Raw genomic sequence first — 17,921 nt, 5'->3', positions numbered from 1 at the left:
GCCATATTGGGCTACAGAAGCTACTCTGTCACTGGAGTAATCGGATTTAATACCTTGGCCAGGATTACTTGTAAAATCACACATTTAGTCTTAATTGATTAAAAACTAAGGTAACAAGGTGAGATGCCTTTTAGGTTTTATATTGTTTGGGAGAATGGTTTTTAGTTTAACTTCTTAATTGAAGATAAACAGAATTGTTAACAGTACAAATAATGTATTTTACACAAGCTCTAAAAGGGTGACCAATCTGAGAGGCAAAAGAACACAGCAGAGTTGAGTCAGTGTAGTTTGAGTTGTAGTTTTGGGTTGGCTAATTTGCAAGAGTTAAGATTACAGTTTTAAAACCTTCAGTATTTATTACACCATTCAATAAAAATATTCCACACTTTACCATTTTTCAATGGCAAGGTTGCAGAGTAGGAAGAAAACCTTAATTATGCCAATAGCTCCCTTATTTACAATATTACATGTATATATTTATTACAGTAATTTATTAGCTATTATTTGTGAGGAAACTAGTGCATATATTTTCTTTTTATATCTTGTTGAAAGACAGGGGGAAAACACTTATCTCTACAGAAGAGAGATGGTAAAATAATTGCACACTGAAATTATTATGGTTGACTACAGAGCTACAACATCAACAGTTGTGAAAGCTGCTGTCATGGCTAGACTTACCTTTGTTGTAACTCCCACACACTGCTTTGAAAATGTACTCTTCTTTGCCTACCATTGCTTAAATGGTAGATGTAGAGCTGTTTCTCACTTCTTTGACTTATAAAAATAGTGTAATTAATAGAAAAGTGAGTCAGTCATTATGGGGCTTCTTAACATAATTAGTTGTCATAAAGGTGCAAGCCTAGTGGTGTTCTAATTAGCTCTTTGAAATCTGATATTTGATTCTTTTGTTGTTTTTTAATTGTTCCAATTCTAGTCAGGCTAAGGATTGTACTATCCTAGCACTTCTATACAACCATGAAACTCCCACCCCCATTGCACCTAAAGTACAACAACTCCACATTAGGCTGGGTTTGTTTTGCATGTATTTCTTTTAAATGTGGATGCTGCATTTTTGCAGAAACCACAAATAAGTCTCCCCACACCCTGAAAGATTCCAGTGCCACTTCAAGATAATGGGGTATATATACGCCTACAAATAAAAGAAGATCAAGTAGGTCATAAACTGCCCAGAGATCTCATCTGGTCCATTCTGGTTTCACAGATCCACTGACCAATCCCTTCCCCCTGAAGAGACATATGTTCCAAAGGAAGCAGGGCTGGCTCCAGGCACCAGCTTAGTAAGCAGGTGCTTGGGGCAGCCACTTCGGAGAGGGGGCATGTCCAGCTATTCGGTGGCAATTCAGCGGAGGGTCCCTCACTCCCAGTCGGAGCGAAGGACCTCCCGCTGAATTGCCGCAGATCACGATTGCGATCGCGGCTTTTTTTTTTTTGGCTGCTTGGGACGGCAAAACCCCTGTAGCCGGCCCTGAAAGGAAGAATACACAGTCATCATTGAAACAACACTTTTGAAAGGCCAGTCAAATCTTACCACATTTCTAGTTCAACAGCTGCAACCTTTTGCCTGCCTTCTCTCTTTTGGAGACTGATTTCACCATTTCCAACATGTGTGGAGGCAGATCACTTCAGACTGGTGGGTCACAGAGGTCATAATATTGGGCTATACTGTCCACTTTATATCACTCCCTCCTTTCCAACTCCCTTCCCCATCCTTCTTAAAGGACTCCTCTATTAGTTTTTAATGAGACAAGAAATAGACTCTCTCCTTTGATTAGTAGCTATAGAGCTGGTCCCAGCTCCTCACGAAGGGGGTTCTATTCAGTGTATTTCCTTGTGCCAAAGAAGGGTGGATGGTGAAGACTGATTTTGGATGAAAGACTACTAAACAAGTTTGTAAAGTCTCAGAAGTTCAGGATGGTGACTCTGACAGCTATAACCCCTTCACTAGAGACAGGAGATTGGTTTTCGGTCCTCAGTTTTCAAGACTTCTATTTCCATATAATGAAACACCCATCTCACAGGAAATATCTATGATTTACTATAGGCCAGGAATATTTTCAATAGAGTATTTCCCTTTGGCCTTTCCTTGGCCAAAGGATGTTCCCAACAGCCCTAGAGGTAGTGACCAATTACCTTCATTGGGAGGTGATTTTAGTTTTCCTGTATCTTGCCAACTAGCTGCTCAAGGATCGATCTTATGAAGCATCCACTCAGATGGCATGCTCTCTTTTCCAGGAATTGGGTTTTCAGCTCAATGTAAGAAAATCCATTTTGACCCTGTACGAGAATACAGTTCATAGGAGTGTACTGGTATCTGTTGACAGACAGGTCATACCTTCCCACAGACAGACTGTTAACTCTTATCAGATCTAGTCAGGACCATTCAAGGGAGTCCACAAACCACAGTAAGGAACACTCTACAACTCCTGGGCCATATGGCACCTTTGTGACCAAACAGGCAAGATTAAGCCTCTGATTCTTTCAGAACTGGCTGAGAATGATCTGTTCACTGACCAAAGACAGTTTGGACAAGTTTGGACAAGCAGCTCACAGTCTCTTTTCATGTAAACAACTTCCTAGGCTGGTGAAAAGATCAACTCATTGTCAGTACATTCCTTTCATTCTCCCAACTCTAATGATAACCACGGAAGTGATGCATCTTAACATCCTCACTGCTCAGGGCAGACGGTCATCTCTGGAAACAAGTCCCAACATTAATCTGTTGGAACTCAGGGCAGTCAGGAATACTTGCCTTCATTTCCTACCTGTCATGAGTGCATACCCATCAGGATCATGACAGACAATGTGGCTTGAATGTTCTATATTAACAGATCCGGGGAGCAAGATTACCTCTGCCCCATGTGCCAAAGCAATACAGCTGTGGAACTGGTGTATAGCCCATCAGATCCATATTTCAACAGCCTCCCTTCCTGAGGTTCAGAACACCACAGTCAATACCATCAGCAGGCATTTCTCCCAGGACTACAGATGGGAACTGGACTCTCAAATTCTCCACAATATATTCCAAAACTGGGGACTTCTAGAGATGGACCTCTTCGCTACCTCCAGGAAAACAAACTATCATCTGTTTTGCTCAAGAGGAGGTCTAGGCTGTCACTGTCTGGGAGATGGCTTTCTTGGATGAAGGGGTTATTCTATGGTTTCCTCCAACACTCAAATACTGAGAGTGACAAACATGATCAGACAGGACAAGGCCAGGTTATTCTTACAGTAGTGACCTGTCCAAGACAAGTTTGGTATCCTTACCTACTTCACCTGTGTGTCCATTCAGCAATCAGACTTCTGATAATTCCTGATCACTTCTCTCAAGACACAGGTCATTTACTTCATTCGAACCTAGGGACACTCTGCTTCAGGCATGGTTCCTTGGTGTTTCACCAGGTTAGAATCTACCTGCTCTGAGGAAGTACAACCAATGGCACTGGATAGTAGAAAGGAGGCAACCCAGTTTACTTCCCTGAAGAACTGGAAGAGAGATTCAACCATTGGTATCAATGCCCCCAGCTCTCTGCTGTCCTGGATTACATGTTAGACCTAAAAATATTGGGGTTATCGGTTAGCCTGATGAAGGTTCATTTGACTGCAGTATCAGCTTTTCATTCTCTGGTAGAAGGATTTTCTATATTTGTTCACCCTAAGTTTTCAGGATTTATTAAGGTTTTTGGCAACCTCTTCCCCAAGTTAGGGACCCCACGTTGACTTAGATGTCTCTCAAAGCCTCCATTCAAACCAATGATAAGTTATTTACTTAACTTCGCTTCTAAAAAGGCCATCTTCATGGATATCACATCAAGCCGTAGAGTCAGAGAAACTGGGATCTTGTTTCAGAGTAGCAGCCGTGTTAGTCTGTATCCGTAAAAAGAACAGGAGTACTTGTGGCACCTTAAAGACTAACAAATTTATTTTAGCATGAGCTTTTGTGAGCTACAGCTCACTTCTTCGGATGCATAGAATGGAACACACAGACAGGAGATATTTATACATACAGAGAACATGAAAAGGTGGAAGTATGCATAACAACAGGAAAAGTCTAATCAATTGAGATAATTACCTTCTATGGGCCATCTTAATTATCTCAATTGATTAGACTTTTCCTGTTGTTATGCATACTTCCATCTTTTCATGTTCTCTGTATGTATAAATATTTCCTGTCTGTGTGTTCCATTCTATGCATCCGAAGAAGTAAGCTGTAGCTCACGAAAGCTCATGCTAAAATAAATTTGTTAGTCTTTATGGGACCTTGTTGCAGACCATCCTCTTGTGGTGTTCTTCAAGGACAAGGTCGTTTTTCACCCAGACCCTAAAATCTTACCTAAGGTACTACTAGATTTTCATCTTAGCCTGTCAGTTCATCTGCTGGTGTTATTTTCCAAAAATCATATATGTGTAAACCTCCTTTCATACCTTTAGATGTTAGACAGGCAAGGGCAGCTCTAGCCATTTCGCCGCCCCAAGCATGGCGGCACGCTGCGGGGGGCGCTCTGCCAGTCGCTGGTCCCGTGGCTCCGGTGGACCTCCCACAGACATGCCTGCGGAGGGTCCGCTGGTCCCGTGGCTCCGGTGGACCTCCCGCAGGCGTGCCTGCGGATGCTCCACCGAAGCCGCGGGACCAGCGGACCCTCTGCAGGCACCGCTGCGGGAGGTCCACCGGAGCTGCCTGCTGCCCTCCCAGCGACCGGCAGAGCGCCCCCCGCAGCATGCCGCCCCAAGCACACGCTTGGTGTGCTGGGGCCTGGAGCCGCCCCTGTAGACAGGCCCAGGCCTTCCATCTAGATAGGAGCAAGCAATTTCAGAAGTCACCTAGACTGTTTGTTTCCATCACAGACAGATCCAAGGGGTCCACAGTTTCTGCTCACAGACTGTCAGCTGGATCTCTGAGCGTATTGTCGCTTCTTATGATGCAGCTGGTGTTCAGCCCCCACAAAGGGTGACAGCACATTCTATCAGATCACAAACAACATCCTTCCACAGCATTACTCAAAAACATTCCACTATCTCAGATATGTAAGGTTGCTAGCTGGGCTTCATTACATATGCCTTGATCCATGCCACCATGCTCCTATCTTTATACTTACAGCACATATCTGTCTATGTAACCAGGTTATCTTATTCCGGTTACTATTTGTCCACCCTTTTGTCTTTCCCTCCTATAATTGGTTACACTTGTTGCATCTTGCTTCACTTTAGATTGTAAGCTCTTTGAGCAGGGCCGGCTCTACAGTTTTCGCCTCCACAAGCAGCGCACCGAATTGCCGCCGCGGACAGCGGGGAGAGTCCGTGTGCCTTTAGGGCGGCAGGCGCGTTTCCGCGGCGGCAGCAATTTGGCAGCAGCTTCTATGTTTAGCTGAAGCTGCTGCGGACAGCTAAACATAGAAGCTGCTGCTGAACTGCCGCCACTGCGGACATGCGCGAGCCGCCTTAAGGGCACACGGACTCCCCCCACCGCCCGAGGCGGCAATTTGGCGCGCTGCTTGGGGCCAAAACAACAGGGACTGCCGCCCCTTGCAGATTGCCGCCCCAAGCACCAGCTTGGAATGCTGGTGCCTGGAGCCGGCCCTGTCTTTGAGACAGGATTGTAAGGTCTTTGAGACAGGATTGTAAGGTCTTTGAGACAGGATCCTATTTACATGTATGAAATATCAACAATGGCATGTTGATTCTGATTTGGGGCTTTAGTGTGCTTCTGAAATATAAATAATAATAGTCCAGATCCTCAGTTTGATGTAAGTTGGTGTAGCTCCATCCAAGTCTATGGAAGTTGGGAATTATGCTGTATATACCAGCTGAGCATCTGGCTCAATACTTTTATTAGATTATTTGAAAAATACCTGATGTTAAACTATTGAGAGGTTTGAAAAAGCATTCATTCCAGGGACCCTTCCAAATGATAATAACGTAAAGCTTATGAGCAGTAACTAAAAAGCAAATAGGTGAGAACCATTCATTTAGCTAGAAGCTGAGACTTGTGTAAGAGGGAGAAATGTACCTGTTTACAGTGCCAATTTAAATCTGTGGCAGCAGCAGTTCTTTCATCAGGCAACATTGCAGTATTTTGCAGAGAATGATTACACCTGCAGTAAATTCTCCTGTAACTATTACAATCAGAACTGTCATTCCCTTAAAATTATTTTCTTCTGTGATCAAGGAACAGTGCACTCAGACATGAGAGAGTGATGTTAGCTTGTTTTTATTGCAAGTCTGCTTTTTCTCCCAGAGGCATTAAAAAGCCAGTAAACCCCCCACAAATTCACATTCAACACAAATACTTGCAGCGCAACTTTGACCCACTACATTTTTAACTGAATTTTTAGTGCTTATGAAAGTTGCAGTTATGATATCCCTAGAACTCTGAAATGTTCTATTTAACTATAACACAGGTAAAACAGAGATGGTAGCAGCCCCACTTTCTCATTGCTATTTAATTTTTTTTACCTTGACCTGGAAGGGAAAATTTTAATAGTTGAAGAATTTAGCTTTGAAAAAATGTTCATTTTTTAAATCCTAAAATTATGCCCTACATAAACAACCAGTTTTCCTTTAGTATGTTTAGAGAAAGATGCAGCATAAGGCATAGGAATAGTAATGTTACAAGGAAAGACTAATCCTGATGAGAACTGATTTACTGTCAGAATATTCTTTTTCTATGGTAACAGAAATGAAGGCGAGATTGGAACAACAGTAATTTTATAATACAGAAAAAAACATACTATGGCAATTCATATTTAGCTGATATATCATAGAATGAGATTTGAAAAGGGGAACTGTGTAAGCAACTTAGCATCCACTGAAATAACTATGGCAACCATCTTCCATGCTATAAGCAGAGTTTTGCAAAACTGCTTTTTGAAATTACTCAAGATGCACAGCAGAGACCCAAGAATCCAACAAAATGGAATTGGACTGGGTTTGTGCTCAAGTTGGGAAACCTAGCAGTATTCAGAGCAGTGCATATGTATGTAACTGTGCAGCTCGCACTAATGATAAAGAAAGTTGTATGGCTATACACATGGCCACTTTTAGAACATGATGTAAGTCTTATGACCAAGATTTTTAAAAGTGACTTTGTCATTTTTGGTTGCTTCACTCTTTTGGGTACCCAACTTGAGATGTCTTAAGTGTCCACCTTCTAAAAATCAGCCCTCTTTCAGGCATCTCAAATTGGGCACACAACATCACTGGTCACTTCTTAAATATCTTCACCCACCTCTTCATTTAACCTCTCTGTTAACTGTAGTAATTTGGAATCCTCTTGCACATTGATTTCCTGAGTGAAATGCCTCTACTATCAGCCCTAATGGAGAAGAAGGTTTGGTCACTGTAGTGGAAAAGAATATATGATCTCTACTTTGGAGAAAATGTATTTGCTTGATGTCAGTTACATAGATAGCACCTAGTTATCACTGTCAATGCTGAATTCTTGATGTGTGTGCACATGTGCACACCTGTATGTGTACTAAACATAGGAGAGAAACTTTAGAATGCTGTACAGCTGGGTATTTGGTGTTTACATTAACATCAATATTTTGGAGGAAAAAAGGAGTATTAACATGTGAAATAAAATTTTCGTCAAATGAGGAATAAAGGGCTTAACAAAAATTGGAGCGATAGGCTATCAAGCAGCTTATATAATTTAATGTGGAAAAAATATGACTGAGTCAAAAATTCTGAAAGGGATTGTGACCTAAATGTATGCCATGTTCTCCTTTACTTACCCTAGTAAAGTGACAGATTTGGCAAGTTCCTGCAATATCCTGAACAAACCTTTCTGAATTAAGTTTCCGTATCTTAAGAGTTTATTGTATTAAAAATGCAAATGTGTATGTATTATTGTGAAATTATATGTGATGTCCCTGTGGAAGAGACCTGGCTAATGTAAACTTTGGGAAGTGTTATGAGCTTCAAAGGGCTCTTTGAAACAATGTGCTAGGCAAACAAAGTTAAATGTCATTTCCAGGAAATACTTGGGAGAAGGGGTAGGCTACTTCTCACTTCCACTCCCACCTTTTGGAGCTTCCCACTGAGGAGAACCCCACTGTCTGCTGATCACCTGTTACACAACATGATTTTTTTATCCAAACTGGATAAAAGAGTGACTCACAGATTCATGAGTGTGCTTGTTCTGAGCTAAAGCTGTTATGAACTTGTCAACAGAAAAGCCTGTTGGTGGCATTTGAAGGATTGTTCACTTGCCAGAGCCCTTGTTGGAGTTGGGGTGATCTCTGCTAAATTTATTAACATGGATAGGCTTGTTTATTATTTGTAATGTTTTATTTGCAATGCTTTTACCTTAAGAATAAAAGTGTTTGCTTTGAAAGAGCTGTGTGGTAACATAACTGTGGCTGATTAGGCTGTTTATATCTTCTGAGGAAGCAAATAAGGTACAATAGCCCTGAATTGTGAGAAGTATAACTTTGTTTCTGTATTTACTAGAATAGTTGCTCTAGTACTTTCAAAATAATTGACATTTATGCCATTATATTTATATCTGAGGACTGTCAGATACCGGCTTATTTGCTATGATTATTTGGTCCCCTAAGCAGATTCATATCCTGCACCATGTACAATTTCATTTCATGGAATTTAAGTTTCTAGTACTTACTGTTGGGAAGCTAACCTTCTGAATATGAAATGATGTAGAACTATATTAGATAAGTCTGAGATGTGTGAGCTGCCCCCAGTCCAATGGGATGTTCACTGTAAAAACTGATAATGGTACTTTGATGGACAGATTTTCAAATAATGTAGGGCAGAATTGTACAGCTAATGCAATAACACTATTATTTTTATTGTCTATGTAAATGCATCCACAAATAAACAAAGGGTAGAAATACAGATGGTCCTAAAAGTATCCTGCATCATTTTCCACCCTAGGGAGTGATGCTGGATGCAACACTAACTTCACTAGCTGAAAAATTAGGCCCCAACACTACAAACACTTATGCAGTATTGACAACCTCAAGCATTTAAAAACCATGAATCCACTCCAAAATATCCTGAAATTGACATAAGACGTGATTTAAAAAAAAATAAATGTTGGGTGCTTCATAATTGCCTCCTAATTTTAGGCCCTTTATGGTATGCTCAGATCACATTTTCAAACTTTGTTCCACATTTGAGGGATCAGTTTTTACAATCATGTGAACCTGTGAGCTGACACGTTAAGAGAAACACCGAATATGGGAGATTCATGATAAAACCATGAGAGCTGGCATCCATGCTTATGCATTTGTTTAACTTCACTCATGTGAGTAGTCTACTTGACTTCAATGAGTTCCTGATCCAAAGCCCAGTGAAGTTAATAGGAATCTTTCCATTGATGTCTTTCCAATCTGTCCATTGAGGGCCAGATTTTTAAATGTATATAGGTACCTAAAGGTGCCTAATGGGATTTTCAAAAGCATCTCTCTTGATTTCTAGGTGCCTACATACCTTTTAAAAATCTGTTCCTTAGGGATTTTCTAGATGAGCAGTTAGAGAACAGCAAACTGGGTGAAAATCCAGAGCGCACTGTACCACACACTAAATGTCCCTGTGGACCCCACTACCATGCACTAAAAGTTCCCTAGTGTTAATTGATGTACTCCTGTTTCAAAGCTGTGTAGATTAAAGTTCCCAAGGGAACAGTTAGTGTGCCGTAGCAGGGTCCACACAAGCAACTAGTCCCCAGCACACATTGTAGATTTCACCCAGCTTGCCACACACTAACTGTTCATCCAGACAAGCCCTTAGTTACTATTAAAGGACCATATTCTACTGTCAGTCTTCTTACAACACTCTATCCCCCGCCTTATCATCTGTGGGAGGTCTGCAGTGGACCGAGGGTAGCACATCAACATAGCCCTTCCCCAGAAATCATAATTAAAAGTGTTATCTGGCCCTTTGTACAGAATGAGTTTTAACTTGCGTGCTGAAGTAAACAGTTTCTACCTATATAATTAAAAGAATATGCATAAGCTATTTAAAGATCACAGAAGGGGAGGTGGGCCAGCTTTGAGTCGCTCATACTGCAAGCAGATGCACTGCCAACAAACCACAGGTGTATACTAAATAAACAAGAAGAAAATATGACTGTGATGGATGTGATTATTATTCATCTCAAATATCCTCTTTTTCTGAATCTTCTAATTTGGTAGTTTCCAGCTGTTGAAGTCTTGCCGCTGAAATGTGCCATCAGAGAATCGCATCCAAAACAAAAGAGGGGTGATTAGATGATAGCTTGAGATAAGACACAAGCCCATATTTCCTGTCACGTACACTAGCTTTACACTGGTGTAATGTCAATAACCTCAATGCAATTAGTCCTAATTGGGGGAAGCAGCAGCAAGAAGATCACATGGGGCACCCCCACTCAGGACCTTGGCATCAACTTGACCTCATCCTGATCTGTTGCAGATACATTTGTGAAGTACTGAATGCTCAATCAATGCACAGTGCTGATTGTGACACTGACCAGGCCTTTGTCCGAGTCAAGCTCCAGATACACCCTAAAAAGATCCATCATGCAAAACCCAAAGGCAAACCTCACATCAACATCACTAGCCTGAAGGACTCTAACACTTGTGCAAAGTTTCAATGTGCACTTGAGCTTGTTTCTGAAAAATGATTCATCTGATTCTGACACCTTGTGGGAAAATTTCAAGAATAAGACATTGGCTACTGCCAAAGATGTCTTTGGAACAACAAAGGAAAAACAACCTGACTGATTCACAGCCTCTGAACATCTGCTTCTTCCACTCATAGAAAAGAAAAAGCAAGCTCACCCAACTTTACTTCAAAAACCAGCTGAGTCCAGAACTCTTAAATTCAAAGAGGCTAAGGCGGCAGTCCAGAAAGTCACCAGAGAACATGCCCAGAAGTATTGGCAAGACCTGTGCAAAAAGATTCAGATCTGCTTTGAAAGAGGGGCTATTTGTGGTACCTGTGGTGGAATCAAAGACGCACTTGGTCCAATTTGTAAAAAGACTGCAAATGTGAAAGCAAAAGATGGTACCATCCTGATTGACCGATCAAATGAACATTACAAAGAACTCTACTCAAAAGATGCCATTATCTGTGATACTGCCTTAGCTGCCATTCCCCAGCTTCCAATGATGCAGGAGCTGGAACAAATACTGACATTTGAAGATGCAGAGAATGCTATCAAAGAGATTGTTGCCTGCTGCTTTCCCAGGAACAATCAGATACCTCTGGAGCTCCTAAAGGGAGAAGGGAGAAAGCTTGCTAGTGACATCTCTGTGCCCGCTGAGAAGAAAACTACAAACCCCAGGATCTAAAAGATGCAAATATAATTACTTTATACAAATATAAAGGGGACAGAGCAGACTCCAACAACTACTGAGGGATAACTCCGCTCCCCATGCTTGGCAAGGTGCTTAAAAGGGTCCTGCTGAAAAGACTCCAAGTCCTCACTGAGAGAGTTTACCCTGAGAGTCAATGTGGGTTCATATATGGACGCGCCATGACTGACGTGTACTTCACAATGCACTTGTTGCAAAAAAAAAAAAAAAGCCATGAACAACAGGTACCTCTCTATGTAGCATTTGTTGACCTGCAAAATGCCTTCAACATGGTTAGCATATGCTAACCATGGCATATGCTAACCAATGGCATATACAAGATCCTGTCAAAAATTGTCTGTCTGCAAAAAATGCTCACCCTGTTTAAGGAGTTCCATGAGGGAATGAAGGCAAATATTCAGTATGAAAATGATACATCGTCTGAGTTTATCATTGATACTGGCATGAAGTAAGGCTGTGCCTTAGCACCTACCAGCTTTGGCATCTTCTTCTCTATTCTTCTTAAGTACGCTTTTGGAAATGATCAATCTGGTGGACTAATTGAATCAAAGATGGACGGCAGCTTGTTCAACATCAAACAATTCCAGAGCAGAAGGCATGTCACCCAGCTCACTATTCAGGATCTGCTCTTCACAGATGATGCTGCATTCATCTTTAAATTATCTGATGGACTGCAGGTCATGATGAATAAGTTCTCTCTTGCATGTATCAAGTTCAGCATGGTAATCAGTATCAAGAAAACAGTTGTCATGTCACAGGGCACCAACATTTTACCTAAAATCTACATCAATAATGAAGCTCTGGACAACATGGATCACTTCTGCTATCTTGGCTCAACTCTAACCAGCTCTCTTAGCCTTGATCGGGAACTTGATGTGAGAATCAGCAACGCTTCTGTCCCGTGTCTAGAACAACAAGTTGCTAACCGTGAACACAAAGGGGTCTGTTTATCAGGCTTGTGTCCTCAGTACCCTATTTTACAGTTATGAAAGCTAGGTCATGTACTCCAAGCAGGAGCAGAGATTGAATAGCTTCCACCTTTGCTGCCTTAGAAAAATCCCTGGAGTCACTTGGGACCAACGATGACTAACAATGAGAAAACTGGCCTACAGTCTATGCAGACTATGCTTGATGGTCACAGGCTTTGGTGGCTAGGACATGTGGAGTGTATGTCTCAAGATCGCCTGCCAAAGGCTGTGCTCTATGGCCAACTTAAGAACCACCCACGATGCAGAGAAAGGCCAAAGCTCAGATACAGCAACAAGGTCAAGCAAGGTCTCAAGGACTTCAGCATCCCACTGACAGCTGGGAGAACTCTGCCCACAGTCACTCAGTCTGGAGAAGCCAGGTCAAGGCTGGTGCAGTCATTGTGGAGAGCCATCAGAGAGCCCAGGCTGAGGCCTGCAGATGAGCCAGAAAGCAGAGCATGCTTCAACTTCCACCTGGTGAGGGGACTCGTAGCCATTATGATAACGTTTGCCTCTTGCACATCGGGCTCTTCTCCCACTTTACAGTCAAGTACCATTGACTGACTGACTTTGTTGTGTTTCCTTTCATCTGTTAAGATGTTGGATGGCCATATATTCCCTTTATTTGGCCTACAAAGTCATCTTACATGACAAAATCTGAAATAGTTTGATGTCCACTCATGCAGGAGGCAGTTGCTAAGTTCAGAAATAGTGAAATATTAAAGAAATTATCATTTGTTATGATTTGTTACACAAATGTTGGTTCTTGTTCGAATACTTGATTTTATTTTGTCCAAGGTGACCAATTGAAGCTGAGCTTAGTTAGGCTCAGAGTCTTGAAAAAGAACTGGACTCCTATTTTCATGTTGGGGAAGGTTGTTGATGAAATACTAGGAGAGGTTTTATAGTGTTATGAATTTGTTGATTGAGGGACTGCTGCTAGATATTTTGTTGGGTGGTTATTTTGGCTGTATCAGGAAAAAAATTAACCTTTTACTAGAAACTCTTCATCCTGTTCACGCACAGCTGCCCTGGGAGCTCCCATCCCTCCCCCCCCACACACACACGTTTAAAGACTCTGAATTTTGGGGTGTTTAAAGTGGCCAGTTCTCTCTTCTGGTGGCTTCTAAGGATAAATGCCATATAATAAATATAATGGGGGTCTGTCTATGCCTGTCAGGCACATATCACTGGCAGATTTCTATGCCCTGTTGCCCTAAATGTATATAGGTGTGTGTGTGTGTGAGAGAGAGAGAGAGAGAGAGAGAGAGGGTGTGCACATTGATTCAGGGAGCACTCAGATGCAGGGGTGACTCTAGCTTTTTTGCTGCCTTTGGCAGCATGCCTGCAGTACTTCCCTGCAGTACCCACCGACGAATTGCCGCCAAATCCGCCGGACCGGCAGCCCTCCCGCAGGCACTCTGCTGAAGGCAGCCTGACTCCCGCCCTCACAGCGACCGGCAGGGCGCCCCCCACAGCTTGCTGCCCCAGGCACACTCTTGGAACACTGGTGCCTGGAGCCACTGCTGCCCAGATAACAAATTGGGTAGAGTGAAAGAAGATCAGCTGCACTTTACTAACTCCACAAGTACTCAGCTCATTCTGAGTCATCTTAAGATCTTGAAACAATTAGTACACACTATTATTTCAGATTCATAACACAGGTGTAACCATAATCACCATCAGACTTGTAACCTGATAACTAGGCTTATAGACCTCTCTTGCTGCTCCTCAAGGGAAATCAATTACATCCCCTTCACACAACACACTATCTAAAGATCTCAGCATTCACCTAAAGAATCAACATTACCCTCCCCAAAGATGTTTTTCTGCAAAGCTTTTTTGAGTTGCTTTATTTCTGACTGTGAAGCAGAATTGTGCTCTTCCATAGATGAAGTTATTTGTTTATATATCCTTGTTATTTTAAAAATGGTTTTATAAACATGTGGGGTTTTTGTTTGTTTGTTTGTTTTTTTAAGTTTCTCAGGACACATTGGTGACTCTTCAACTACATAATTCAGTTAACTAATTAAAACGATAAAATATCTACCTGTTGTCTGTAATCAGATGAAAAAGCTATTACAGACAGCTTTTTTTTTAAAGTCTGTTAGAGAAAGGTTTAAAGCTTTAGTCAATGATTATGGACAGAGAAACATATCTTTACTTAAAATAAACAAACAAATAGAACTTCCAAAGGAGATGCAAAGGAAAAGATTAAAGCAGTTGCTTTTTCCTGGAAGATGTTTTTACACTTTGGAATGGTTTGATATCAAATAATTTTAGCTTTATTAACATTGTTTTTAATCTCAATTAATAGTAATAGTTTTATTATTAGTCTACCATATTCTCTCAAATGTTCTCATTAATAATGAAAGGATATGATAGTGACACAGTATTTTGTTATCTTACCATTTTGTACGGGATGTTTTATTATTATTATTATTATTTTATTCTATTTACCAACTTCATGAACTTCCTATTTTCAAATCTTACTTCTTTAGGTAAATTACTTTTAGATACAAAATGAGGTGTATTAACTATGAAAAGAGCATATCTTATCAAATAAAATATAGTAAAACTCAGCTTGATGAAGAAAAAATAAAACCTTTTCCTCCAGAAGAAATTAATGAGAACAGAAAGTCTTGGGGAAATAGTCTTTTGAAATATGTGCCTATTTTTTTGAAATGTCATGAAAAATTTTGACTGGCTCTACAACTGGTTAAAATATTGTGTGTGTTGGGGGAGAAGGACATTGTGAATATTTGTTCAAAATGTTCCTGTTTATTTTTGAAGTTTCTGAAATTCAAAAATATTACAGTTTTCAACCAGCTGTAAGAATGGCAGTGAAACAACAAATCTCTTATAATTACAGGTTGTTGGAATACCTATATCTACAACATATATTAAAAGTAGAGATAGGCACCCTAAGTTAAAGAGTTGCAAAATATGGATCCAGCTCTACCCTCTCTTACTCTCAGAATTCCTCTGGCCCAGGGTTTTTGTTTGGGCCTAATTAATATTAAAAAATATTCTTCCTGATCCTCCCCATTTTGACTCATGTAGCCAGCCACGCTGTCTGTCTCCAGTGATTCCGGTATATGAGCAATTACATTCCTTGTTACCAGTGTCCAGGGCCGCCCAGAGGAGGGAGCAAATGGGGCAATTTGCCCCAGGCCCCACAGGGGCCCCCACGAAAATATAATATTCTGTAGTTTTGCAACTTTTTTTTATGGAAAGGGCACCCGAAATTGCTTTGCCCTAGGCCTGAATCCTCTGGGCGGCCCTGCCAGTGTCTGAGGGCTATGCCATTCAGTATGTTAATATACACAAGGAGGGCATGGCCAAACCTGTGGGCATTGCTATCTCTAGGATATTAGTAGTTTTCATGGACGCCACAGTACAGTATTTAAGAGGAGTTTAAAAAGATGGAGAAGAAAGAAACAGAAGACACATCAATTTCTTAACAAAAAAGCAGCAAGTGAGCTTGATTTGGTGTGCTATGTCTTCATACTCCGTGCCATTCAGGACCCTGGGGTCCAGCCTCAAGAATCATCACATCAGAAGATAGGTATATCAGAAATGAGGACATGCACTAGTTAAGGCACAGAGATTGAAGTGTACATACTGAAAGGGAGAAGAAAAGGAGAATTGAAAAAGGGAAAGAAAATGGGGAGTTAAGGTCAAGAAATTTTAATTAAAGCATATGGAGTAAAAGCTATGCCTGATTCACTTCATCTAGTGGTAACTATGTTAGCAGCAAAGGCAGGCTTTGAAGCAGAGTAGAATAAGGGAACAGAACTATGGAAATGAAGCAGCTCTGAAGTTTAAAAAGCATTATTACAGTGACCTTAAAGTGAAAAGGGCTATTTTTATAAAGATTTGCTTGCTCGACTATTTCATTTTATTGTTTTTCATAGTTTCCATAATAGGCACTAATACCTGAGCTACCTGACACTGAGTGACCACAAATTTTAATCGTGTGTTGGGCAGTGGCGATCTGTGGTCAATTTAGGCTAGTAAAGTAGTGCAGAAACAGACGGGGCTCAGCTATTGTAACTAATGTGTGATTCTCTGAGGCATTAGCCATTGTGTGCTATTGTGATCCATCTGAACTCAGGAACATTAAACAAGACTTTGCAGGAGCTCAGATATAAATTGGTCTCTGATGTCAAAGCTATTATTTATTTGTCTAGGGCCATATAATAGTTCAGCAAGGAACTCTAGAAACAGAGCTGACTAGCCACACTTGCAAAATAACAAGCAAAGCACATACGTTTGTAACTCAGGTGATAAAGAAGAGCATAATCAGATACATTTAATGAATGGTTTAGGATAAGATATTCAGTTCAGAACTCAGACTGCCACAGAACTGGTAAAATGGCTTTCTGGGCTGGAGGAGGACAGATTAAATAAAATGTTATTCTGTCTAGTCACAAAAGGTCATGAAACTCCAAAGTCTTTAATTTTTCCACTCTTGTGAGTGGCATTTGTATTAGTTAGTTTGTCTTGTGAAATGCATATGTGGGTGGAAACAAGCTCTTAAGATTACTTGACCATGTTTTGATAGGCAAAATGGATGTGTTTATTTTTTCAGTTGCCTTAACTATGCCAGGAGAGTTAATGTGAGTGAAAACTTTGCTGAGATTCAGGCTAGCATATTTAAAGGTATGTGAACTGACTGCTCTTCAGCCTAGACTTCCCCTTTATGCCCATTCAGACAAGGCATAAATATGTAAAGGCTTAGACAGATGGGTGTATTCTTGATATTTTCTGTATGTGATTTCCTGTAATCCTGTGATATTTTTTTTTCTTGTACTGAGCCGTATAAGAAGTCCCACTGGCAATTAGGAAACTGGGGTACAATTCCTGGCCCTATGGGAGTCAGTGGGAGTTTTGTCATTGACTTCAGTGGAGCTAAGATTTCACCCCTGGTTGTTCCCATGTTTTTCATTGGCTCAATGAGTAACTTTTGGCAGGTCACTTAACCACTCTGTGCCTTCACTTTCTCCATCTGTAAAACAGAGGCCTGGTCTACACTAGGACTTTAATTCGAATTTAGCAGCGTTAATTCGAACTAACCGCTCAACTGTCCACACCAGGAAGCCATTTAATTCGAACTAGAGGGCTCTTTAGTTCGAATTTGGTACTCCACCCCGACAGGTGGAGTAGCGCTAAATTCGACATGGCTAGCTCGAATTAGGCTAGGTGTGGATGCAAATCGAACTTAGTAGCTCCGGGAGCTATCCCACAGTGCACCACTCTGTTGACGCTCTGGACAGCAGTCGGAGCTTGGATTCTCTGACCAGCCACACAGGAAATGACCCGGGAAAATTTGAATTCCTTTTCCTGTCTGGGCACTTTGAATCTGACGTCCTGGCTGGACATCGGGGCGAGCTCCGCAGCACCTGCAACGATGCAGAGCTCTCCAGCAGAGGAGTCCGGGCAATCCAAGAATAGAAAGAGGTCCCCAGCATGGACTGACCTGGAAGTCCTGGATCTGATCGGTGTGTGGGGCGAGGAGTCTGTGCTCTCGGAGCTGCGCTCCAGCAAGCGGAATGCAAAGACCTTCGAGAAGGTCTCCAAAGCAATGATAGAGAAAGGATACAGCCGGGATGCA

Source organism: Mauremys mutica, chromosome 5, assembly GCF_020497125.1.
Source record: "Mauremys mutica isolate MM-2020 ecotype Southern chromosome 5, ASM2049712v1, whole genome shotgun sequence".
NCBI classification, from domain to species: domain Eukaryota; kingdom Metazoa; phylum Chordata; order Testudines; family Geoemydidae; genus Mauremys; species Mauremys mutica.
Note: the sequence above shows the minus strand (reverse complement) of the source record.